Genomic DNA, 18,617 nt, shown 5'->3' with positions numbered 1-18,617 from the left:
CTAGCACATTCTACCTTCTAGATACTCCTCCTCCCTATTCCAGGCTAGTCTTAGGGATATAAGCATACTAGCGACTGATTTCAAAGTTAACCCTTTCTGGGGTGGTGATGATTTTTCATAATATGCACCCACGAGCGCTCACACACACACACACACACTCATATGCACACACATCAATACAATTAAGTACCTCTGCGTGTATGCAAACCTGCTTTTGTCCCAGGCAATAAACAGAATCAACCCCAACTAGGATATTTCAGACAGGAACAATTAACAAGGTAATAGATACCATAATGCAGACCATCAGAAACAAAGGACATTGAGCAGCTTCATTTCTAGCTCCTCATACAGAAGCAATTAGTGCCTTTTAGCTTTGGAATGCTGCCCAGATGTGTTCTGATACAACTGTAAGACTGGTTAAATTGCTGGAACCCACAGTGTTAGCCCTTGGGGACTACGTCCTTGTTAACCTGAAAGTTTGCTCTGGGAGGCCAGAGTCTACATTTCTCTATGTACACAGGGTCTCTTGCTGCAACAGGCTGTCAGGTGCAAGAAAATTCCTAATTTGTAGCCTCTTTGTGAAATATGCTATTGTTTTAATATAATATTACTCTATGATATAAGGGCAACCAGAAGTCATTTAACAGACAATTTCTTCAGCTTGGAAAAGCAGATCGATGAGACACAGGCTTAAATTGAAACCCCAATTAAAACCTCTACATCCCCAATATGAAACAATGGCTACAGTCTACAATCTGTTTGTCTAGAGCCCTCTTTGGTGATTTGGCTAAATATGAAATTATTTAATTTCCTTTTTTGAATCATTTTAGGTTGAGTGAGATGTTATTAATCTTTGTTTTGACCATGTCATCATACATACAAAAAGGAGCTGTGATTTTAAGGAATTCTGGGACTTGGTAGCTAAGTCCTAGAGAATTTCTTGGAACACATAAAGGTCAAGTAACCTGTGCACAATTACATGAGTCCAAGGCAGGAAGCTGGCTGTAGTCTTCTTGACTTCAAGTTCGTCACTCTTTTCATTAAGCTACACAGTCTCCATCCATGTTCTTGAACTATCATGCCTTTTTTTTTTTGGCTAGGCAATGGGGTTGAGTGACTTGCCCAGGTTCACACAGCTAGTAAGTGTTATGTGTCTGAGGTCGGATTTGGACTTATGTCCTCCTGAATCCAGGGCCAGTGTTCTATCCACTGCGCCACCTAGCTGTCCCACCTTTTTTTTTTTAACTAGACCTGTGATTTTATTGAATTTTGGATAAGGAAACTCCTACCAGCACAGATCATCAGCTATTATGCAATTGATTATATGAGAAACTTGTCTGGAGGCACTGAGAGGTTAGGTGATTTGTCTAGGGTCGTATGCTAGTATATTTCAGAAGATGGCTCCAACCCATAGGGCTGACTCTCTATCCACTGTACCATACTGCCTCATATATGCCATTGAGAAAATCGGGGAGGTGCTTTGGGATCACCAATCCAGCTAATACCCTTACTAGGAAGGCAAAAGATGCAGAGGAAGATGAATATATCTGCATCTGGCAAAAGGGATGATTTTTCTTTGAAATCATGGAACCTTCACGTTGGAGTAGTTTAGTTTCAGTTTCTATAGCACAGAGCCGTTCTTGTGCAGGGACTGGTTATCCTGTTTAGGAACATGCTTCTTTTTGCTGTTTCTCCTCCATACTGTTAAGGTCATTGTCACTGCCTTATGTCACTGTTACAAGTCAACCACAATGTATGAATTAATTGACTAGGGCATTCAAATTTAGATTTGTTTTACCATTGGGAGGGGGCATGAAAATTTGGATTTTAATGTACATTCATCATTGAGTTTGACCCTCCTAGTGCTGCTGTGAGCAGTAGATGTAGCCAAAAGCAAGAACATTCTTTACCCTGATGCCTGAGCACCTCGTGGATGCAGAAGGAATTCATTGACCAACTTAGATTTTTTTCAAAACCATGCACAGAAGATAGAAGCAAGGAAAGGTCATTGACTATGAATACAGAAGGGCAGCATGGTCTTGTAATAAAAGCATCAGCAAAACTAAAGTCCAAAACAAGCCAAGGCTTCTGTTGAATACTAAGGACAACAAAAAGAGATTTTGAAAAAGTGGACTTTATTGCTATTCTTTGTTTTTTACATCAGCTACATTCCCTATATATTCCTCCTCTACCCTACCTCCCAGAGGCCCATCCCTTACAACTATAATTTTTTTAAAAAAGAAAAAAACTCAATTTCATAAAACCAAGCAATTAATTGAAAAAAAAATCTGATGTTATAGGAAATGTTTCACAACTTTGAGATCCCTGTTTCTGTAAATACAGATACAGTATTCTTTCACTAGCAAAATGATTTCTATTGCAATTATTAAAGTGAGCAGCAAATTGGTCAAGGCATATATAATACATGTCTTTTCTCCATTTTTAACCAATTCACCGTTTGTGAACTATTCTTCCAATAGATGTGGTACCCATCTTTTTCCTAGATAAGGATTTGTTGCAAATATGACAATGTTAAAAGATAATTCCATATTGCTTTCTCAGTCAGCGTGGTCTTAGTAACTGCTTTAGAGTAGAGGAAATGTCTTCTCATATCTCTTCCTTGGGACTAACCTCTGTCTTTTTAAATTCCATAACATTCAATGTCAATTGTTTGGTAATCGCGGTTCTTTCAATTTATATTATTTTAGTCAATAACATCACTAGAGGCAGGTAGGTGGCACAGTGGATAGAGTGCTGGGCCTAGACTCAGAAAGATCTTAGTTAAAAATCTGGCCTCAGATACTTACTAGCTGGTGACCCTGGCAAGTCACTTAACCACTGTTTGTAATGTAAAATGCAGATAATAACAGCACCTACCTCACTCAGTTGTAAGGATTTCATTGATTTCTGTCAGGGTTGGCCCTTAGCAAACTCATGAAGAAGTAAAACTTGTCTGTGGCACCTTCATATGTCTCCCTTACCACTCTGGTGTCCTTGTCTCTTCCTGGCAATAGGACCTTGTTCTTACTTAGGTTTCAAGTATTCTTTGATGAAATGAAGTCTGGCACCAGCCCAAAATCACAACATGTAGGTAACTACTTAGTTTCATTTTCTGTAAGGCCAATCCTGATCCTTGCTGTGGGAAGAACTGGGATTCTGCAGGAAAGAAAGTTTCTAGGGGACTAGATGAGGTTGGATTGGCAAACACCTCTAGGTTACTACAAACATGAGGTGTAACTGCTTATTGTTTTTGGAAGTGAGGAAACTCATATCTTATCAAAGCCCTTTTAGAAGTATGTGCTTGGCCAGCATCTGTGGACATCCCATGTTTCCATTTGCTATTTTGGGATTACAAGAGCAACTTAATCCATTAAGCAGTCTAAAAGTGAAAGCAATTGGGAAATACAAGTGCCCTGAAATTTTTAAGCACTATAATTCTGATTTGGCCTAATTAATGAGAAGAGTGGGGCTAATACTTCACTCTTAATCTCAAGCTCTTCTGGCTCTCCCTATAGCTCTACAAATTAAAGAGATAACATCAGATTAGATTTTGTTAATGTTTATGATTTCCACATCTGTCACTAACAAATAGTTTGGGTTTACAATCAGATGATCTTAATCAACCAATCAATAAACAGAAACTCATTAAGCACCTGATTTGGACCAGGAACTGGTCTGTTCTGGGGATATTAAAAACTTAAGAGAAGTATTAGTTCCTGCCCTGGAGGAGCTAACATTCTAGGTGAATGACTATATGCACATATGCAAAACAGACACAAGATAACATAATGGAGGGTGTGGGAGTTGGGGAAAGAAGGAGGCACTGGCAGCTGGGGGAACTGTAAAGGACCTGTGCAGAATATGGCATTTGAGACTAATCTAGAAGGAAAACTAAGGATTCCAGGAAGCAGGATGAGGAGGGAGTACATTCTAGGCATGAGGGATCGTAGAGCTGTCTCTTGTGACAAACAGCTAGAAGGTTGGTTTGACTGGCTCATAGAGTGCATAAAGGAGAGTTATTAATCCATCAAAAAGCATTTATTAAATGCTTGCTGTAGATAAGACCCTGTGCTAGGTGCTGGGTGTTGTACAATAAACATAGAAAGATAAGATGAGGCCAAGTTATGAAAATCTTTAAATGCCATACAAAGAACTTTTTATTTGACTCTAGAGGTAATAGGGAGCAACTACAGTTTACTGAGTGTAACAGGGACATGGCCAGACTTGCATCTTGAGAAAATCACTTTGGCAGTTGTACAGAGGATGGATTGGAGTGGGGAGACACTTGAGAAAAGGAGACTGAGCAATTAATCTACCAGTTTAGAGGTTATTGCAATGATGCAGGTGAAAGGTGTTGAAGACCTGAACTAGGGTGGTATCCATGTAAATGAAGAGGAGGCATATGAAGAATTAGAAATCACAAGATTTGGCCTCTAGGGGACTATGTGGAATGAGTAAGAACTCTGAGTGAGGAATTGAAGATGACATCAAAGTTGTAAAACCTATGGTGGTGCCCTCAACAGAAAAAAGGAAGCTTGGAAGAAGGATGCGTTTAGGTGGAAGATAGCGTATTCTATTATTGTCACATTGTCAAGTTTGAGACATCTAATAGGCAATTGAAAATGCAGGATGAGAGCTTAGGAGGGAGATTAGGGGAAGGGGAAGAGGACAAGCATTTCTGAAGTGCCTACTTTGTATCAAGTTCTGTGCTATACGCTTTAAGATTATTATCTCATTTGATCCTCACAACAACTCTGGGAAGTAGATGTTCTTATTATGCTCATTTTATAGATGAGGAAAGTGATGTAGGCAGAGGTTAAATGACTTGGTCCGAGTCACCCAGCTAATAAGTGTCTGAGGCCAGATTTGAACTCAGGTTTTACAGACTCCAGGTCTAGCACTTCGTAGAAAGAATTCTTGAGCCCATGTTTGTTAACAAAGTCACCAAGTGAGAAAGAGAAAAAGGAGAAGAGAAGAGGACCTAGGGCAAAACCTTGGGAGTTACGTAAATGATGACCCGGTAAAGCAGTCTGAGAAGGAGTGGTTAGATAAGTAAAAGAAGGATGAAAAGAAAGGTGGCCATAGACAAAAGAGGACATCCAGGAGGAGAGGGTGGACAACTTTATCAAGTACCCACCGAAGGATCAAGAAGGATAATGATTGAGAAAAGGACATAAAATTTGCAATTGGTCATTGGTAACTTTGGAGAGAATAGTTTCAGTTGAGTGATGAAATCAGAAGGTAGATTTCGATGTGCTGAGTAGTGAGTGAGAGAAGAGACAGTGGAGGCAGTGAGTACAGACAACTTTTTCAAGGAGTTGGACTGAGAAAAGGAGGAGAGAGATAAGACTGTAGGTTGAAGGGACGGTAGGATTTAAGTGAGGTTGTTTTTTTTTAGTGATGTAGGAAAACTTTAGTGTGTTGGTAAGCACTGGGAAAGGAACTGGTAGGGCAAAATTCAAAATGAGAGAGACAGACAGAGATAGAGATGAAAAGAGACAGAAGATGAATGTGGGGACAATCTTTTGGATTGGGATGGGAGAGGATAGGACCAAAGGTACATTTAAAAGGTAGGTCTTGGTGAGAAGGCTCACCTTTTCAGCTGAGATTAGAGTACAGGGGGATAGAGTAAAAGAGGTAATACATAGAACCATAAGATTTAGGTTTGGAAGGATGACTACATGTCACCAACCCCTTCAATAGAATGTAAAGTCATCTATGCCTTTCACATAGCACCCTTGATAAATGCTTCTTGGGTTGAACTGATTTGAATTTCACTGATGAGGAAAATGACATCTAGATGCTATGACTTGCCTTAAGTAACACAGTGAGTTAGTTTCAGAGCTTGCACTAGAACCCAGGTCTATTGACTCAATTCCCCTGTCATGACTGTCCAGTGATCTTTCCTGCCCAACAAAAGAATCCCTTTTATGACATCCCTGCTAACATCTCCATTCTGCTTTTGCATGTACACTTACAATGATGGGGAGCTCATTACTTTATGAGGCAGTCTGTTTCATTGTTGGTGAGCTCTGTTAGCACATTTCTCCTTAAGCTGAGGGGGAAAAAGTCTGTTTATAATTCACAACCACTCTTAGCTCTGCCCTCAAGAAGTACATGAAAGAAACCTATTCTCCGTCTTTTACAACATTGCCTTTATGATAAGAAATAAAAAACATTTCTGATCTTTGTTTATTTTTTTAAATCAGTTCTAGTCAGTGTTTCAAAAACCAAATTGTTATCCCAGTAGGGAGATGTTTCGATGGAAACTAAATCTGCTTTCATTACAATTTTTAAAAAGCAAATTTATGAAAAAAATTCTTAATATAATCTCAACTTAGACCATTACAAGGCATCTTGTTTTCTTGCCTTTTCCCTGTAACATTACAAAGAAAAATTTCCTTAAAAAGAGCAAAAACAAAAACAAAACTCCATTCAAGGACCTATTAATACAGTTCAATAAGCTTCCTTCTTTTTTTCCTCCTTCCTTCCTTCTTTTCTTCCTACCATATTCTCTCTCACTAATCCTCCCTACCTTTTGTCACTCCAATCCAAATAGATGGCTTTGTCCCTTCTTTGATCATGTATCTTGTTATCATGACAAGCTTCCCTCCTTCTATCTTCTTCCAAATGCCTGAAATCTTCTTTACCTGAAGTTCAATTTATCAAGCATTTCTTAGGTGCCAACTTTATGCAATACACTGGGTAAACAAAGGCAGAAATGACTCTAGCTTAATATCATAGAAGGAGTGCTAGATGTGTAGTAGGAGAAGCAGGTTCACATCCTGGTGCTGCTGCTTGCTATTTGTGTTACCTTCAGCAAATCACTTTAGCACTCTAGGTCTGTTTCATCATTTTCCAATGATACACTAGATTTGTGTGTATATGTGTGATGGTCCCCTTTGGCTGTATAGGGTAGCCTTTGGCTCCTCAGAATGATGTTTTTAAATACATAAAATAAAACACATAGGGTTATAAAGGTGGCCCCAGCTTCTCTGATGGCAGTTTCACTGTGAGAAGCATAAGAAGTCCTGGGTGTATGCAGTCTGGGCCTCTCAGAGTTGATGGGTGCCTGAGGCCAAGGGAATAGCCATACTCTGCTGACTTACTGACCAGACACATCTCCAGATGGACAGAGGAGGAGCTAAGTGCTACACTGTCCTTGTTGCATATCCTTGTTGCATTAGGGCAAAGTAAACCTCTTTTGTAAAATGTTCAATGACTTATGAGTGCCTCATTTCATCCCAACATCAAATCTAAACTAGGAGTATGCTGGCATTAGAGTTAAGCCTACAGTAAAATGAAACTGATTATATTGAAGTATAGTCATCAAGATATTAAACAACAATAACAATACAAGTTCATAAACTCTAGGTTAACCGATCACTAGATAAACTCTAAGGTTCCTTTCAGCTCTGAATCTGTGATCCTATGAAATATTCCCATCAAGGAACTTACAATATATATGGCTTAACTTACTGCTGGGCCAGGTAGGTAGCCATTTTCCTAACGCAATTTCTTAGGGTTGTTAGAAGGCCCTTCTAAAACTTCAAAAGATTTTGTAATGGTCACATTCGGCTCTGTAGCACATGTTCAATTGGAAGTTTCTTGAGGGCAAGAACTTGATCTGTTTACATCTTTATATCCCAAGTTCCTAGCACTGTGTCTCACACCTATGTTTAAAGTTTGTTGAATTGGATGATCTGTGGAATCATTTAAGTATCTTTGTTGGTCTCCCCAAACCCCTCCCCAGTCCCTTAATCACTTTATCTTAGTTGCTTCATTAAAACTAATTTTATTCTCACTCTCTTCTACTCCTTGATAATACTGTGATGAGTAAAGATAGCCAAGTCTAACATGCTCTATGAATGTTAGTCATTAATTATGATTAGCTCTTATTCATCAAGGGGTTTGCATCACAGCCATGCAGCGGGAGAAAGGCTTTGGACTTGAAGTTGGAGCAAATGTGAGAAGGGACAAATCTCTCAACTGTGGTTACTGTAGACCTTAGGCAAATCACCTAACCTCTTGCCTTCAGTTCATTATGGCCTGGAAAGAAAGGGATTAGAAGATGTGTATTCTTCTTCTGGTTCTAAAGGAAGAAGGGAACAAGCATTTATTTATTAAATATTTTCTATGAATCCGGAATTGTACTAAGCTCAGGGATGACCAATATAAGCAAAAAGTGAGACAGTTCCTTCCTGCCCTTGAGGTTTTGATTCAATCAATCAATCAATCATGCAATCAATCAACATTTGTTAATTACCTACAGCTAAGTTAGGTACCGGGCACTGTGCTAAACACTTGCTATTCAGTTGTATCTGACTCTCCAGGACTCTTCCCAATGTCTTTGGTGTTTTCTTGGCAAAGGTACTAGAGTGGTTTGCCATTTCCTTCTCCAGTGGATTAAAGCAAACAGAAGTTAAGTGACTTGCCCAGAGTCACACAGCTAGTCCTCATTTGAGGCTAGATTTTTGAACTCAGGTCTTCATGACTCCAGTCCCAGCATTATGTCCACTGAGCTTTCTAACTGCCCCTACAAAAAGAAGCAAAAGACAGTCCCTGGTCTTAAGGAGCTTAAGATTTCCTTAGGTCTCCCAGGGGAGAGAAAAGAAAGGTATTCAATGTATACTCCAAGTCTGGAAAAAGACTACTACTTATTTTCTTCACACAAAAGAAATAAAAGGCTCTAAGTGCACATTAACTGCTTACTTAAAGTAGCGACTGCAGTAGCATAACTACACTTTCACTTTGAAACTCAAAGATTAAAACGTGAGGTGATTTGCAGGACTACTTCATTGGCATTTTACATTTCACCTTGGTCCAAACAATTCGAAGTCCATGTCTTCTGACAAGCCAGGCCAGGCATTGAACTCCTCTCCTGTGGGTGGTCATCTTCTCCAAATCGGAAACTAACTCAGGAGATTGCCTCCAAGACTGGTCCACCTCAGGAGCACTAATCAGTCACCTTTGCTTAAGGAAGGAAACATAAAGCATGAAAAGCCGTCTGGGCTCAACTAAAAGCAACACTTTTTAGCTGCTAAAAAGGTCTTCATTCTTGTCGGATGGAGGGGAAACTCAAACGTCCTCTCACTCCTTCCCCCCTCATGGGGAGCCCAGGGAGAGAGAACTATTTTCTACATGTTCTAGTGACAGGGGAAAAAAAGGCAGGAAATTGTCTTTCTTTTTAAACTGATACAGCCCCTCCCCCTCTGCTATATGGGTCTAAGGTACCAATAAAGGGATCACTTTATTATCCCAAAGCAGCTGAATTATTCAGGGCTGAGCCAGCACACTTGGCCATCCAGAAGCAAGGAGGATGATTCTGCACATGTTCCATGGCATGACCCCCTGTAAGCTCATTCTTCTCTATGCTCCATGGGCTACAGCCCTCATCACAGAATTGTGCAGATAAATTTAAAAAAGAAAACATGAGCACAACCTTTCATACTCATGGAATGGTATTAAGAGAGGCAATGTGGTGTAGAGTCAAGAAGATCTGGGTTCACATTCTGCCTCTATACTAGCCATTGCAAGCCACTTAAACGCTCAATGCCCCCCAGGAAACTCTCCAAAGCTACCAGTTTCAGTCAAGTTTCCAACACGCATTGATTGGGTAGACAGAGTTTCCCAAATGAATGAAATCACAAAAAAAGTACTGTATAAATTGTCAACTGTGATGTTGATGTTGAGGTTGATGATAATGATGATGATGATATTCACACGTGAGCATATTACTAGATTTGTTTCTTCTTTGATGAATTTAAAAATAAAGTGGATAAATGAGAAAAGGCATAATTTTCTATCTCAGTGAAATCTTAGAACAATGCTAATCCAGATTTTCTACATACTACTTTTGCAGTCCATGCTCTGCAGCTTTTAATGAAAGCCTATGGTATAGTTTGACACTATACTGTGGATGGGAATGAAGTGCAGAAAATACACTGGTGGTATATGCCTGTTCAAAGCTGTTCCTTCAGACAATCCCCGCCTGGCCAATGACTGTTCCCACTGTTCTTTCCCAGCTCCAGTCCCATCCCTAGGTAGTGAGCTTACTGCTGTGACTAGCCTATAGGGCTTTTTTCATTTCTAGGTCCAAATTGCCTATTAGTTTCACATCTCTGAAGCTCTCTAATATTGCTGCTCAGCCTGGAGTTAACAGCCTTAGTTAAATTGGACGTCTCTTTCTTTCCACAGTAGAAACCTAATTCTTTCTCAAGTTAATGGCAAAACTATTAACACAATAAGAGTGTTTCTCGTGTGTGTGTGTGTGTGTGTGTGTGTGTGTGTGTGTGTGTGTGTGTAATGAACCATATGGAGTGCGCTATATACAGTTTTGTGGGGAAGAACTCAGAATTTACCTATGTCGTAGTCATCTCTATGTTGAATGGCAGCTACAGAGCTGAGAATGGAGGTAATAAGATTTAGAGAGAGGGCTGATTTTTAGAAATCATCCAGTCCAATGCCTTCACTTGACAGAGGTAGCACTGGGGGCGCCCAGAAACATTTACTAAGTTCAAGGCACTTTGTAGGTCAATATCCACTCAAAATCGTAACTCATGGAGACTGACCAGCGTGTTTACTTTTACAAGGCTGGAGGACACATTAGTTCTAAGCAAATAACATTAATCAAACGGCTTAGCAAATTAAGCGACAAGAAAACATCCTTTATACACACACATACACACACACACAGGGTAGTGAGAGCACATATGCATGACAAAGGGCACACATGTAGGAAACATGTTTTTCCAGGGAACATACATAAAAGGTTGTATATGCCAGGAACCACACCCTGGGGCAAAGACCCCAGGACATCATCCCGAAGTTGCTGTTGGAGAAGTTGCTGTCAGCATCTGGCAGACATGATAGTGCAGGAGAGAAGCTCATCTCTGTCTGCCATCTTACAACTTCCAATTTTAACTAATTATTTCTAATAAGGAGGTACTAAACCCTGTTGTTTCCAAGTGGCTAGTGCCTTCTACATTCTGGTACCCAGGGGCAAAGGTCTTGGGCAACCCACCCTGGTAAATAGCTCAGGTAAAAAGCTTAGTGTCTCAAATTTGCAGGCTTTCCCATTAGTTCTTTCCAAGAAGAGATCTGAAAGCCATCTCTTTTCAACATGTGCATGAATAGCTAATTATCTGCAGCCTGACAGTGCCAGAGGAAATGAGTGACTTGAGACTTGATAATGAATGCTCTATTTTCTATGTACATTAAAATGACTCCCCAAGTTAAACATTGTGTTAGTTATTAAGAGGAGATCCAACACCACGTTGTAGCATTCTAGCACTTTTCTGATTAGCATCATAGGCATGGTGCAGTTTCTCTTTCAAATATTGACTGTCCTTTCTGTTTTGTTCACCTTCAGCTCAAGTCTTACAGGCAATTACCCTCTCTTGGGGATCACCTGTGAAAGTCACAATAAATTAGGTGTGAACGTTGCATTCTCCTGGTTGGATTTCAGGGCTTCAGTAAGAAAAAAAGACTTTATTTGTGTCTCTCACATTTTTCTACACTGGGTTCTAAGCCCTTAGATGTTTTCCTTCTTTGTTTAATTAAAGTAAGCACTGTGCATAGAGTCTCATGAACTGATTTTTTAAAAAAAATTTATCTTAAGATATTGTATCTCCCATAAAAAGGAGATTAAGAAACACTTATCCTAAACCATCCACTTGTGGCTGGGAAAAGAGGATTTCTTTCTTGTTTTATCAAGGAGCATTTGTATCTTAGGGGGTTATGGAATGAAATGGAACATTTGGATCCTGTTCAGAATGGTCCTAGATCCCCTGACCTCTTTGAGGTTTAGGATCTTCCTCATTTATAAGGGGAAAAGACATATTTACCTCTCTAGTCAAAGCTGTGAAGTTTAACTGATAATCATGTTTGTTGAGCACTTAAGTCAAATATTGTACAAATGTTTGCTTTTCAAAAATCTGATCTGGAAGCTCTTCTTTTTAATATTGTGTTTCTCCAAGGCCAGTCAAGGAGCTTAGCATTAAGAGTTGGGTGTCTGTAATAGCAGGCTCTCTCTGTAGGCCCTTACCTGGAGCTAAAGAAAACAGCCCAATCTTTGCCTCTTCAAGAATAATGTAGAATAATCCAAACCCTTTAATGATACTGGGGGAAAATGGCAGAGGATTTTTGTTACAGATTCAACTTGTTACTGTCTTTTATAGCTGCACGATGTTTAAAAAGTTCAAGAGACATAATTTTTGAGTAATTAGTCATTTTATTAATAATGCTAGCATTTTACTAATAAAAGAGGTCAGTGGCACCCTTGAATTCCAAAGATGAATCATGGTGCTGGGCTCACAGTTTATATGCCATTGGAAGAGTGGGTGTTCCTGAGGGTGACAATCAACTCTGATTGGTTAACAATGAGAATGACTATTACAATGAGATGTGGGCTCATTCTAATGAAGGTCTTAGGGATACATGACTTGGATCACCCAAGACTTGGTCAAAGAGACTTATTAATTAATTTCCATATCACCTGTCTGACAAAATGAAGAATTCACATTTTCCCAGACCTGTTTGAATAAACCCAATGAGAAGGAATCCACCCATTCACCTAAACTTAGAATTTCTTTTACTGTCTTTGATTAGATTTTAGCCTGGGTAAGTCTTTGACTAAGATTTCTGGATACAGGGGAAAACCTTGGTCCTAATTTCATGATTAGTTATTAAGTACAAGAGAGAAATAATCATTTCTCTCTGCTGCTTCTTGTTGATATGTAGGTGCTTACTACAGTGTGGGCACGTAATAGGTACTTAATAAGTGTTTATTGATTGATTGATTGTTGTCTTCCAGTTCTGAACATCTTAGAGATTCTTTCCACTAAAGCATATCCTCAGCCTCAATTCTTAGCTTCACCAGGCTACCCCATTCCTTTCCAGTCTTGCTCCTAAGTTGATTGGCATGGTGACCAAGGGTATTTTATGGGTTGAAAAGAATCTCCTTCCAACACACTACTCCTTTAAAATTTTTCTAAGCAAATATCAGGGGATGATTTGAAGAAGATCTAAGCTAGGGACCCTGGGCTATGATAGGAGTTTAACAGGAATTTCAGATTAAAACTCAGGTAAGAGTTTAAACTGAGATACCCTGAACAACAGCTCAAAAGACACAACTCAGAGTGCCTGAAGGCTTCTCTAGCTCACCGGCAGATTTACACCATGAAGAGATTATGATCTAAAAAATCGGGGTCTCCCCTAGAAAAGCAACTCCAGCAGATATTACAGATGAAGACCAGATGGTGGCAGCAGAGAGCAACAGCATCCCGACAACAGGAATGATGCCCACTGGGACTGGAGAACCCCTGCAGAGAGCAGCACCATGACATCACCAGAGGACCTCAATGTGTGGTGTGTCCTGTGAGAGAAACGAGTTGCCACACACTTACCTGCTCTCTGGCTATGTGTGTGTCTTATAAAGTCATCTGGCCATTTATGTTCTCTCTACACATTTTGTCCCTTCATATGTGTTTGCCGGTCATGGGTGGTCCCTGTCTATGTTTCTGGAGGTGTGGAAACCTCCCCCACCACAATGACAGGAATTAAAAAGCAACATTGAAAGTTTTTTGTTTCTTTTTTTTTTTTTTGACATCTTGACCGGCATTTTCCTGTTAAGCCCTTATATTTCAAGAGAGTAAGAGAGGGCAGGTTCTGCTTGTTATTTCTATTGTGGTTTTCCCAGGTCAGCCCCTGAGTGGTTCTGCTATTTGTCGGTATTCTTTGGTGGCAATGTCTTGGTTTACTTTCATCCTGACATGCCCAAATGCTTTTTAGGTCTCCACTTAGCACTGGCCAATGGAACATCTTATTACCCCTCCCTTTTTTTTTTTTTGCTTATAAAGAATATGGTTTTTCTTCTTTTCTTTTCTTTCTTTTTTTAAGGCAATTGGGGTTAAGTGACTTGCCCAGGGTCACACAGCTAATAAGTGTCAAGTGTTTGGTCTAAGACCGAATTTGAACTCAGGTCATCCTGACTTCAGGGCCGGTGCTAGAATATGATTTCTCAGAAGAAATGAGGTAGACAGAGGGCTGGGTTGGAGTCAGGGAGATGAGCTCAGATTTGGCCTTAGACATTTCTCAGCTACGTGACCCTGAAGCAAGTCACTTAATCTCCATCTGCCTCAGTTTCCTCCACTGTAAAATGATGGTGATAACAGCGTCTACCTCTCAGGGTTGTTGTTGGGAAGATCAAATGAGATAGTATTTGTTAAAAAAGTACTTAGCAAAGTGCCTAGCATATTTTCTTTCCTTCCCCCTTCCCATTTCTTGTGTTTAGAGAACTTTAGCTTAGAAAAATATGTCAGGGGCAGCTAGGTAGTGCAGTGGACAGAGCACTGGCCCTGTTTTCAGGAGGACCTGAGTTCAAATCTGGCCTCAGACACACAACATTTACTAGCTGTGTGACCCTGAGCAAGTCACTTAGCCCCATTGCCTAGCCAAAAAAAAAAAAAAAAAGAAAAGAAAAGAAAAATATGGCAGCGACTTGTTTTCTTCTTGTTGTTTTTTTCCCCCTCTTGCATTGGAACCTTCTTACCAGATCATAGGATTTAGAGTTGGAAAGAACTTTAGAGGTCATTGGTCCTTCCCCATCATTTTATACAGGGTTATATGTAATATGTATCTTACATATCTATGAACATGTCTATGATGGGACTGAACATGTACTTTGGCCACTTCTGGTGACAACTGGGCCCTGTCCTCTTGCTAAAAGCTGCACATGACTATAGGCTGCCGGTTGATCTCTATCAATGGGAGATTAAGTGACTCCCCAGCCTCATACAGGTAGAGTCTCATGTGACAGAGTCAGGATTGGAACATGGGCCCCAACACTGAATCCAATGTTCTTTCCACAGAGTAATGAAATTCTGAAGTTTGGGATTTGTTTTCCTGATTAACACTTCCTTTATGGTAGGCATCAGTGGTGTAGTGGAAAGGGAAGTAGATTTTGGAGTTAGTTGGCTGACAAGCATTCAACATATGTAATATTCCAGGCACTATGGTAAATGCTGAAAAGAAAAAGAATGTTATACTAGCTGTATGACCCTGGGCAAGTCACTTAACCCCATTGGCCAGCCAAAAAAAAAGTTAAAAAAAAGCCAGTTGGCCAAGGAGCAAAGATAGGTAAGGGAGGGGAGTATAGCCAGTGTAGGAGTCAGAAGACAGTCTGACACTACCAGGTAAATTTGGGCAGGCATTTTCACTTTCTGGGTCTCATATATAAAAAGATATTGGGCTAGATGACCTCTAAAGTGTCTTCCAGCTCTAAGCTTATGACCTTGGTCTCCTGGCCTACAGATTCTATAAAGGAACAGGAAATCTGTGTGGAGTGTCCGTTCTTACTCTATGTTACATAAAATCAGGTGTTTTACTTTCTTGTGCATTTGTCATGAGTAACCATCAGACAAGGGGAGGAAAGGAATAAAACATTTTATCTAATTATCTGTTGAAGAGAATTCTGTGTTCAGAAGATACACAAAAGACTATTAGTTTGGGCCCTCAGCCAAGGATTAGAAATGTTTTCATTATAGTGAATTTTTTATGATGCTCATTAAAATTAGACTTGACCCACATAAACCTTTCAGATAGAATATTTTATTTTCTGTTTGTCCTGCAATACCATTTTAGCTTCATCAAAATATCTTAACAACTCTGCCCTGAGTTTCCAGATTCCTTCTAAAGCAAAATCTATTTTGCTTACTTTGGGACTTGCACTGAGGCATCCCTAGTGAACAATATTCAAAACCCTCCTCATTAGATTGTTGTCGTTCAGTTGTTTTTCACTCGTGTCTGACTCTTTGTGACCCTGCTTCAAGTTTTCTTGACCAAGATACTGGAGTGGTTTGTCATTTCCTTCTCCAGTTCATTTTACAGATAAGGAAACAGAGATAAATAGGGTTAAGTGACTTGTCCAGGGTCACACAGCTAGTAAGTGCCTGAGGTCAGATTTGAACTCAAGTCCTACTGACTCCAGGCCTAGCACTCTATCCACTGTACCACCTAGCTGCACTCTCATTAGATTAGCCAAAGGACAATTCTTTTTTCATCTGAGATCATGGGATCACAAATTTTGAACTGGAAGGTACCTCAGAAGTTATCTAATCTATCTTATTTTACAAGTGAGAAAACTGAGATGCAAGGGAGATTAAGCAACTTTGCCCAGGTAATAAGCAACATTGCACAGGTAATAAGTGTCAGAGTAGGGATTTTAACCCAGGTTTTCTGATACCAGGGTTGGTATTCTTTCCACTGTACCTGATGGTTCTATTTTTATCCCAAGATGTGTTTTTATTCTGGAAGATCATATCACTGTCAAGAAAAGCACAATGCCATCTTCAGGGCTGCTTGTGAAGTGAGATATTTATGATAAACCAAAACTCTAATTTTACTTCTATTTCCTCTGTTAAGTAAAATGATAATTGGGTGGAAAAGGAAGAATTTAAGTCATGTGTCATGATGAACAACCTTCCTGTTCTGATCCAGGCTAGGATTTCAAGGAATAGAAGCAGAGGCTTGTTGATGGTATCCCCACAGTTGGAACAATTGCTTACTAAAAAGGATGCAATGATCCTTATGCTTCTATGTGAACACCACCCTCAAGTCTCCATCTTAGTCTGGTTCTGGAAATTGGAGCTGCACGTATAACTATAACCCAGGAAGCCATCTTCATCCAGACCAGTGGATCTCATAGACCCAAAAGATGCATGCTAGAAATTCTTTAATGGGAGTTTAAGCAGCAATTAATGATCAAATTATAAATACATTTTCCTTTGGTGACAAGCACATGTTTGAAGCATCCTAGGTTCATTTCTGAAGTGATTCAAAATCATCATGATCATATGTGCAATGATTTTGGTGATAATGCAGAAATTACATCAAACTGAGCACTTCTGACTAAGCACAATGTGCTCTTGAAGTTTCTCAACTTGTCGTCAAATTGTTGCTAAACCACCACAAGGCAACATTTGAGCACAAATAATTCCCAATGCAGATATTTGAATTCATTTGAATTCTGAACATTGTACCAGAGTAACTTCCTCACTTATCTCTGTTACCGTGTAATTATAACTTATCAGCTGTGTAATCATGTGATCAAGAAATTATAAACATTAGTGTTCTTGCAGAATAAACACCAGACTGTTTGACAATCATTACTGCTGGGTGCATGCATTATAAGCCATGATAGAATGAATTGGCTGACAACACTAGTCAATTATTGAGTAGAGTTTCTGTGAGAGGATAGCTAGTATGCCAGTAGAGGAGAAGAAAATCATGTCTGATGAGATTTTTTTCCTTAGAAAGATTAATTTATATATAAACATTGTTAAAAACAAAGCAATGTATGCAATTAATCTTTATGTACATTTATCATCTAATGTAGCATTTGCCATTAGCTAGTAGAAAAGTAAATATTTTACATGATAACTAGCTATTCATTTTCATTGATTGTTTAGGTGACTAAATATTTTAAAAAGAAATTTTCATCTCTTATCAAGAGAGCTTATAAAATCCTCTTATGATTTCCACCACATATTTGTGTGAGCAGGCATTTTTACTTTATTCTTATTTCAAATCAAAATAAAGCAATAAACTTGAATCAGGGTCAGATTTAAGACTATGATTATCTGGTATTGTACCAAATATTGCTAACCATTTTTCAAATAAAAAGTTCAACATCAAATTAACTTTAAATATGATTATTATGTTATGTTAAACATGTTCCAAGTTGCAACTTTTTAAATTAAAATAGTACTTATATTCAACAAAGTCTGTAAAATAAGGAAATTTAATATGAAGCCTTATAGATAATAATAATCACATGAGATCTTGTTGACTTACTTCTTTTACTTCTTATAGAATGCCCCAAATAAAAATTTTGTAATTATTTTATAATTTTGTAATTTTGAATTTAGTTTTAATAATTTTAAATGGAATAAAACATTATACTTTATCATTGTAATTATGTAATTTAAAATTTTAATTTGGGTTCCTCCTTTTGGTTCTAATTTTTACTTACAACATCACTAATCTGAAAATATGTTTAATAAGAATGTATATATATACCCTATATCAGATTGTGCGCCATCTTGGGGAGGGTGGTCGGGAGGAAGGGGGAGAAAAATTTTAAACTCAAAAGCATATGGAAGTGATTGTTGATAAATCAAAATGAATTAATAAAAAAATAAAATTTTAATTTGGAGCTTTCTTGGGCGAAAGTTATCAGTTGTAAACACTTGATAAATAAGTCTAAAATAATATACAAAATAATATTGATTTAAAAATAAGAAATTACCCTAGGGATTCACAACACATTGTTGTTGTTGTTGTTGTTGAAAGAGATTCATGGAACAGAAAATGTTGGGAATCACTAATCCAGACCATAAAGTGATTCAAAGTGGCTTCTGGAAGTTAAAGGATATGCAGTATTATACATAAGTAGACAAAGGGAGGTTGGCTCACAGCCACAACTCTTCAGTCTAAGGTAAAGACTTGAATGAGTTTACTAATTACATTCAAGCCAGGAGAAAAGATACATTCATATTGGTATGAATGCTTGGTGTTGAGTGTTTTATCCATACTTTGTGAACCCACCAGTCATAGTT

Source organism: Phascolarctos cinereus, unplaced genomic scaffold, assembly GCF_003287225.1.
Source record: "Phascolarctos cinereus isolate Bilbo 61053 unplaced genomic scaffold, phaCin_HiC Scaffold_9;HRSCAF=440, whole genome shotgun sequence".
In the NCBI taxonomy this organism is placed as follows: domain Eukaryota; kingdom Metazoa; phylum Chordata; class Mammalia; order Diprotodontia; family Phascolarctidae; genus Phascolarctos; species Phascolarctos cinereus.
The sequence above is the reverse complement of the archived record's forward strand: the minus strand, read 5'-3'. Positions refer to the sequence as shown.